The sequence below is a fragment of the Octopus sinensis genome, linkage group LG7 (genome assembly GCF_006345805.1).
Source record: "Octopus sinensis linkage group LG7, ASM634580v1, whole genome shotgun sequence".
NCBI lineage: Eukaryota > Metazoa > Mollusca > Cephalopoda > Octopoda > Octopodidae > Octopus > Octopus sinensis.
The window spans coordinates 40,724,079-40,734,078 of record NC_043003.1 but is presented as its reverse complement, the minus strand read 5'-3'; positions in this window follow the sequence as shown (position 1 = coordinate 40,734,078).

Below are 10,000 nucleotides of genomic sequence, written 5' to 3'. Positions count from 1 at the left end.
TACCTTACAGTTGTTTCTGTACTGAGTCTCCGATGAAGCTATAAGGTGTTACTAAGTCACTGAACTATAGGTCCACCGCATCTCGTAGCGGAAACAGCTGCAAGCTAATGAAGTTCATAACATAACCCTTTATTCCCTTGTCATCTCATTTTTCTTAATACCGCTCAGTACTCGACTTACGCTGTGTTCCAAAGCATAAGTATAGTGATTTCTACACCAGTTTATTAGTATCGCAGGGCCTAAGAGGTAGGTGCAAATGTGTATATGTGTGTATGTGTCTGCGTGTATGTATATATATATATGCACCTCAAAATATTCTTTTCTACTCTAGGCACAAGGCCCGAAGTTTGTGGGGAGGGGGCCAGTCGATTAAATCGCCCCAGTACGCAGCCGGTACTTAATTTATCGACTCCGAATGGATGAAACGCAAAGTCGACCTCGGCGGAAATTGAACTCAGAACGTAAAGACCAAAGAAATACCTATTTTTTACTACGCACAAGGGGCTAAACACAGAGAGGACAAACAAGGACAGACAAACGGATTAAGTCGATTATATCGACCGCCAATGCGTAACTGGTACTTATTTAATCGACCCCGAAATGATGAAAGGCAAAGTCGACCTCGGCGGAATTTGAACTCAGAACGAAATACCTATTTCCTACTTTTTCACTACCCACAAGAGGTTAAACACAGGGGGGACAAACAAGGAGAGACAGCGGATTTAGTCGATTACATCGACCCCAGTGCATAACTGGTACTTAATTTATCGACCCCGAAAGGATGAAAGGCAAAGTCGATCTCGGTGGAACTTGAACTCAGAACGTAACGGCGGACGAAATACGGCTACACATTTCGCCCGGCGTGCTAACGTTTCTGCCAGCTCGCCGCCTTATGTACCTCAAAATATTTCATTACGACTTCTCCACCAGTTCGCCATACCGAATGAATTTATCTATTTGGTTTACGGTTTATTAATTACATTTTAATCAATTTAATTTTATATATTATTCTGATAGTTCTACACTTCATAACACTGTGAGTTCAAATCCTGCATAGGTCAAATACACTTATCAGTCCTTCCTTCCATTCGTGATAGATAAAGTAATTACCTGTCAAGTATAAGCTTAATTTCACTGTCTCCGTCTTCATTGAGGGCGATGCTTTTCACTCACGCGTTTTAATCCCTTTTATAGCCCTTGTATAGCAGTAAGAAACATTAGAAGAAATCATTAGTCAGTATTAGGATCCTAATGCTGAGCCCTTTGTTAGAATTATGAGGGCAGTTCACAACGCTTTTGTTTGTTATTGTTTGCTTTGGATAAGAAATTGTATAAAACCATTCTACACTAGTTCTTGCTGCACGTGTGAATTCAACATTCTAAATTGACAGTGTTTGACGACGAACCTGTTGCTTTGCCTTTAACGTCAACACTAATCCTTGTTTCTCTACCAAACTCCACTTCTGGCCAATCAAGCATTTTTTTTTTATTTTCATCGATTTTTTTTAAAGTTAATTTGACACATTTTACTTCGTGTTATCTTGCTTTATTTATATGCATAAAATTATTCTTTATACACGCCGGAAGTCTTTTTGATGAATTTCAATTAATTTTTCCAATGTTTTCTATAGTTTGTATATTTATTTAAGTTTTTGAGTTATATCGTTTTTAATGTTTGTTTGCCCCTTTTGGAATCAATTACCAATGTATGTTTAGGTATTCCTGTATACATAGATTTTAGTCTTTGATGAATGCTTGGAGATAAGTATTTATAACATCATATCCCGCGAGGTTTTCCATTTTCTTTTTCAGATTTCAAGGTGTGTAATATGCTCGACATCAAAAGATTAAATAGTCAATAACTTTTAGTTTCCACATACTGCAATTCAACGCGTCCGTCGAGATCTTTTTTCTCTTGTATCTTCTTGTAATTGTACAAATACATTTTAGTCATCAACAAGCAAGAATCAATTTAGTTTCATTCCACCGAATTACATGAAATACAGACAAACACACATACACACACACACACACACACACACACACACACACACACACACACATATATATATATAACGGGCTTCTTTTGGTTTTCGTATACCAAATCCAATCACAAGGCTTTGGTCGATCTGAGGCTATTGTAGAAGACACTTCCGCAAAGTACAACGCAATGGGACTGAACCGGGAACCATGTGGTTGGGAAGCCTGCTTCTTACCTTACAGCCATTCCTGCAGCTATAAGATATATATATCACTTTATATATATATATATATATATATATATTATATATATATATATATATATATATATATATTATATATATATATATATATATCACTTTATTATCTCCCTTTCTTACAACCTCTTCCTTCAAACTTTTTTTCTAATCCCCCGCCATGCTTGACCACTAAATCACAGGTTTTTTATCATTGTTTCTCTGTTTATTTTCACTTATTCTTTTCCGTTGAAGAGCGTAGGCACGAAACGTAAAAGACCATTTCATTTTCCCGAGCGTCATCTAATACACCTGTCTTCGTCTTCTGTTTTCTGTAAACATACATACATATATATATATATATATATATATATATGAAATTTATAGAAAAACAAAAGACGAAGACAGTTGTATGAACAACAAGCAGGTACATTTGTTTGACGCTTGGGTAAGTGAGAAAGGCTTATACGTTTCAAGCCTACGCTCATCAACGGAAAGGCATAAGAGAAAATAAACAGAGAGACAATGAAAAACAACCTTTGCAATCATTCAGTTTCGAGTTTAGTCCCATTGTACGGCACCTTGGACGAGTATAGCTGCGGGCTGACCAATGCCATATGAATGAATTGGTTTGGCAGAAATTGTGCAAAAATCTGCCGTATGTGTGTGTGAGTGTCTCTGTGTGCGTGCGGGCACCTGTCCACCGCTTGACACATAGTGTTGGGTAGTTTATGTCCACATAAAATTATGGTTTGGCAAAAGATACCACTAGACATTTAGAAATGATGAACTGGTGTCAATTTGTTGACTAAAACTTTTAATACAGTGTCCTAATATGGCAGTACACTAAAACAGCAAAATACGAATCGATATACAAAGAATCCTGTGTAAGCGCCAATGCAAAACATTTTAGGAACTAGTTTCGAAATTTGATCAGCATATGTTTACTAATCTTGAGCCCCGTTGAAATGTTGCCTTCCATCATTTCAATTTCGATAAATAAAGCATCATTCAATGCTAAGTTCTTGGCTTCATTTTCTGTTTTTCTTACCTTATTTCTATCATTTTTACTTCTTTCTTTCTTTCTCACATTTCTCTCTTTCATTCCCTGTCTCATCTCCCAAAAAATAATCGATTATGGTCAAACCTTGAAAGGAATGGGCTATGTCTGGTTTAACTTCCCATAACCGTCATAGATGGTGCCTTACAACGCAAGCAAGAATTGAGTGGAGAACTCAAAGAAGTTAGTAGTTAATCGTTCATCCTCGTTTTAAGCATGTAACAAAAACCAGCAATTTTATATTAAATAAGACGTCATTTTCTCTTTCGATTCTCACTTTTTATTCGCTATTAATGCCTTTAGACAAGACTAAACCAATTATATTATCCCTCCATTGATTTATACTGCATTCTTCGAAGTGAATTACACAGACTTTCCAAAATTTGTAATATTTCGTTTTGTTCTTTTTTTATAATATATTTTGATTGTTATGATGCTCAGGCGTCAACAGTTGATTTTTTTCCTATATATATATATACCACACTTGTATAATGGTAATGAACGGTAATAATCTCCGTTTAACAAAAAAACTGTTCTTAATTCAAGTCTGGGCAATATCGAACATGAGACAACTGTTGATAATTAATTTCAACCCAGTCATATGTATTCTCGAAGTCAATACTGTAAGCAAATCCTCAAGATAAGAAAAATTAGCTTGTTTATACCACACTCGGACAGGCAAATTCCACATTGTTTACGTTTTATCTTCAAAACACACACACACACATATATATATATGTGTGTGTGTGTGTGTGTGTGTGTGTGTGTGTGTAGGTGCGCATGTGTGTGTGTATGTATTGTATATATGTATGTATGCATATATATATATGTATATATATATATATATATGTTATATATATATATATATATATATATATATATATATATATATATATATATATATATATTATATATATATATATATATATATATATATATATATATATAATATATATATATATATATATATATATATATATATATATATATATACGAGGTTGGGCTGAAAAGTTTATTATGGATATCGCAAAAGGCCTGGCTGAAGGTCCAAACTTCCGAGTTCTTTTACGGGGTTTAGAAATCTGAAGGACCGCTGAAATAAGTGTGTGAATCTGAGAAGGGAAATATGTTGAATATAATCATAATTAAATGATCCTCCAGTATCTTTTTACCCATAGCTAGGAACTTTTCAGCTCCCCCTCGTACGTTCATGTGTGTGTGTGTGGGGGGGGGGGTTGTATTCATAGAGCTGCGTGACTTAACGGTTATCATATTGGATTCATGAGCGTAGAAGTGTAGTTACGATCTCTAGACCGGGCGAGGCGTTGTCCTCTGGAGAAAAAGACTTCATTTCACTCTGCTCTCAGCAATTCAGCTGGCAAAAATGAGTATTCCTGTGACTGTCAGGAGGCCATTGGGGATTATATATATTAAAGCGTATGCGCCAGAAGAATTCAGAAAACTGGCCCTATGAGTTTTTGGAACTCGAGAAGGAGCTTTATTCTTTATTAATATGTGTGTGTGTGTGTGTGCGTGCGTGTGTGTGTGTGTGCGCGTGCGTGTGTGTACGAGCACCCGCACGTACTTATAATATATTCACGCTAATGAATTTAATTGATTAATTAGCAGGTATATTGTTTTCAAGATTTTAGTACAAGGCCAGCAATTTCGGTAGAGGGTGTTCAATCGATTACAAGTTGAAACATTGGATATTAGGTCTCATCACAATCAATAGAAAATTGCAGCTCACATCTGGTGTAATTTTTGTCCCTCAAGTTCGATATACCAATTCCAGTAAAACACGTTTAATTTATACCGACAAATATTCGATCAGTATTTTACTGGACTCGCATCATTTAGTCCTGTAGTGAATCAATTTAAATCAATATCTCCTTCTTATATTTTCTATAATTTTAATAATTTTTAATACTGTATATTGAACCGACATTTTCATTTTTCAAACTGACCATTCGTCTGTCATCTAAAGACAGCCTCTTGTCAGTAATTTTGTATATTGTTTTCTTTGATATGCCCGTAAGAATCACAGCATGCTTGGTTTTACTGATAGTCACTGATTGTATGTTATATGGGTTATGCGTGCTTTCACATAAACGACGACTATTATTACAGCGGAGATGGCTTAGAGGCATCTACTGGGCTTTTGTTAATACGGTTTCTGATCTCTTCACTAACTCTCTCATAGTTGGCGGCGGTGTATTCTTCCCAGTTTGATACATTATTAATGTCATTCACCGAAGACAATCATAGTAGCTACATGTTTTTCCCTCAGAGCTTATATTATTCAATTGCTGAAGGAATCAAACTTATTCCTCCGGTTACTAAATTTCTTTTCGTTTAATCTGATTATTATACTGACATTAGTGACATCTTTTATCTTCGTACCAAACAAAGGAAAAGTAAAAACACAAAAAGAAAGAAAGAATAATAATAATAAAAATGAAAAGTTTCTGTCCAGATATTTTCCAAATGCTGAAATGATGTGAAGTCTACGCAAATTTCAACTGACCGAATCGATACTTAGTTTGACTTCCCACAAATAGCTGGAGATTTCAAGAGTATACTTCTTTGTCTATGTAACAAACGATCCAGTGAGGAACTTCACGGGAGTTTCAGAAACGCAAAGAGCAATACAGCTAACATTTCTGTCGGACGCCCAAACAGTTCTGATAATAATTGATAGTAATTTTTTTTTCTAATTTTGGTACTAGTCCAGCAACTACGAAAGAAGTGATTTAGTGGATTACATCGACCCCAGTGTTCAACTCATACATATTTTATCGACCGTGAAAGGATTGAAATTCGGTGGAATTTGAACTCAGGACGTAAAGTGGAACGAAATCCAACTGATTACTTTGTCCAGCTTACTAACATTTCAGGCAGCTCACCGCGTAAATGATAATAATAATAATAATAATAATGATGATAATAATAATATAATAATAATAATAATAATAATAATAATAATAATGATAATAATGATGATGATGATGATGATAATAATAATAATAATAATAATAATAATAATAATAATAATAATAATAATAGGAATGATCAAGAAGGGAACCGAAAATTATATGAGAATGATCCCTGGCTTACCATCCCTGCAAGAAGTGCAAAAGATTGTCTTAACTGGTACATCACACGTATTGAGAAGAGCATTGTCGATGTGAGAACTGTTGCTGCTCATGTATTTTAATTTAACTTAAAAAAAAAAAAAGAACGAACTATTGAGTTTGGTTTATTGGCCTACCAATGTATACTATGAGTTTCTTTGCCCTAGGAGTCGGGAAGACACTCGGCAAGAAATGGAAGCAAATTTGAAAGAAGAGAAAAAAAAAGTAATAATAATAATAACAATAATAATAATAATGATGATGTTGATGATGATAAAATCTGCTGTTTCTTTATTTTCACGATCTCCAAAATGTTTTTCAAATATTATTAGTTGTTTAGCCCTGATCAAACAGGACTACGAAGAAATGCATTCCATCATCTCATACTTTTGCATTGTATGTAGTGCTACCTCGGGTGTTGAAGCCTTCCCTCGTCATGGATATCTATTTCACTGGCGATGTTTGTGCCTAAAACAAACCGAGTTTTTTCTCTTCTACTGTATTCAAAATGTCTATGTGTCTAGAAGTAAATCAACGGTAATGTGATTAATGAAGAGGAAACCGTCATTTTTAGAAGATATTTACCTTAAATGTACAGTGGAGAAATTGTAAGCAAAATAGACATGAAATGTGGGGTACTTTATCACCAGTGTACGGTTAACAGAACCACCGTGTTTCATAAATGAGGTGTGGGAAAAAGTGCTTGCAAATAATTGCTTCTCGTTTTAGGGGCAGTTGAACTAGAAGGCTGTGTAATGCACAGACATAACAAACGTATTTCGGATACTGGATATACAGGAATTTCAGTGCTCGTTCAACACCCTCTACATTGTTCACGGTGGTTATTTCCTCTAAGTATCGCAGGTTGAGCGTTCTCTGTCTGAAGTATTTGAGTTAACAGTATGCAATTACATACATCACTATTCAAATTTTGTATCCAGTTAGTCTCACTTTTCCTTTCATCTTTTCCTTTATACAAAATTAATGCAACAGGAAGCAAATGAAGATCAATCCAGTTAACCCTTAACTGGTACTTGCTAAATCAAATATAGTGTCTGTTTTAAAACATTCAGTATTCACTTCGGAAACGAGAACGTGTTGCGCCATATCCACTGTTATAATTTCAATTAATAGGAATATACGATTTTAGTAAGGACTTCTCAATGTTCTCCCCCACTTTGATGAAGGAAACAGCCATACGAGGGCTTGTGTGTGTGTGTGTGTGTGTGTGTGTGTGTATGTGCGTGCTTATGAATGTGAATGTGTGCTTGCTGTGTATGTATTTGTAATCTTCTGTCTGCATGATTGTATATGGGTTTGATAGCGTATTGCATAAGAAAGAGAGAGGATGTGTATGTGTGTGCATATACATTATGTATGTGGGTTTAGGAATGAATAAATAGAATTATTCATAAACATTTTTAATCATTATTATTATCATTATCATTATTGTTATTATTATTATTATTTTTATTATTATTATTATCATTATTATTTTTATTATCATTATTATTATTGTAGTTGTTGTTGCTGTTGCTTTGATAAAAGTTTCAATATTTCAACTGTTAATAACATATATTCATGCTTATATGCGAACCCAAATAGATAGAAATATAGATAGATAGATAGATAGATAGATAGATAGATAGATAGATAGATAGATAGATAGATAGATAGATAGATAGATAGATAGATACGTATGCCGTTGTATGTCCATGTGTACGAATGGGGGAAAGTAATTCAGTAATAAGATAGGGAGGAGTAAAATTAAAGAAATATGAAGTTGAAAACTTTTACCTTATACTGCAATATTTCAGCGTTCAGAAAAAATCTCGACTGAATTAATACTAATCTCAAGAGGTAGGTCCGACAAATTGGTTACGTCAAAACATTGGTAGTGTTGTATTGTTTTAACCACATCATCGTACAACTTCTATCTGTCGTTGAAGAGAAAGTCAATTTTTCTTTTGATTTAATGTCCTGTTTTGAAATCGCATCAAATGTTTTCAAAATGTACAAATTTACACACGAAATTGATCATTAACATGAATTAGCAGATGGTGAAATCCGCCATATTTATCGCATGCCATTTGACACAATACGTCAACCCGATTACAAATATATACGAATCATTGATAGAAGAATTAGTTGCAGTGAATAGACTGTCGTGTAATGGAGATGATTCTCAAAGCGAAACATTCCCAGAATAGTCTCTCTCTTTCTCTCTATCTGTCTCTCTCACTTTCTCTCACTCTCTCTTTCTCTCTCTCTCTCTCTCTCTCTCTCTCTCTCTCTCTCTCTTTGTATATATATGTATATATATATATAATTATAATTAGGGGTCGCTAACTGCTTCACCACACAGCGAAATTAGAAAAAGGAGTTAAATAAAGTAGTAGAAAAGGAATTTCTAACTTCTTTTTCTAATTACGGCATGCGGTGAAGTATAATTATGTGGATAATTTTACTTATAAAGGTTATTTTAACGTACCGATCTACTTGGTAAAATTTGTTAATTGATTAATTAATTAATTAAATTAATTAATAAATGTTACCCTTCTATTATTAATATATATATATATATATATATATATATATACAAATATGCACATAGATGTATATAATAGATATATATATATATATATGTACATGTATATATATTGATATATACAAACATATATATACATACACAAACATACATAATATGTTTTTTTACCATTTTTTTACCATTTTTTACCCCTCTGCTCGAAAAGATCTCAGAATTTTAATTGATTTGCTTTTCGCAGGAAGGAAAGTTTCTTGTCGAAGATACGTCTCGCTTTATCCTTCGTAGAGTAGATGAAACCATAGCGACTGAAGAAGGGTTTTTCTTTGTGTTAATTGTCCTTACGTACCATTTTTTTTGTTTTTTTTAAAAAAATGTCCCGTTCCTTTGGTTGTGTCTATGTTTTCGTTTCTCTTTGTGTTCGACGTCCCTTTGGTGTCCTGTACTCATATATGCGTGTATATGTACATGTAGAGGTAGGTACGTACATATATGTTTATATATATGCATATGTTTTATTTCATTTATTAATATATTATATGACTAAACGCACGCACCCGCTTAAGTAAGATTCTTCTGTATATCAAGTTTTGGTCTTGATATTAACTCTGACGCGCACTCTTCACATTTCTGTCCCATCCCTATTCTTTGATTTTCTTTTTCCTCTACTTAACTTGTCTCTTCCTCTCTCTCTCATTCTTCACTTTCTCTCTCCCCCATTAACTCTGACGCGCACTCTTCACCTTTCTGTCCCATCCCTAGTCTTTGATTTCCTTTTTCCTCTACTTAACTTGTCTCTTCCTCTCTCTCTCATTCTTCACTCTCTCTCTCCCCCTCACAATTCTTCATGGTTTCCTCGCAGCCATTCCCCTTCTTCTCTCCCTTCCTCTTGCTCCTCCTCTCCCCTTCCCGTCGTCCACCCGCGACGATACTTCCGCTCTGACTGTCTTTCTGGCCTGGCCTTTCAAGGTAACGGACGACATTCTTCCTGCTCCCCTGTCGTTCACAAAAAATTCTGCGTTTGCAATACTTTTTTTCGTTCGGC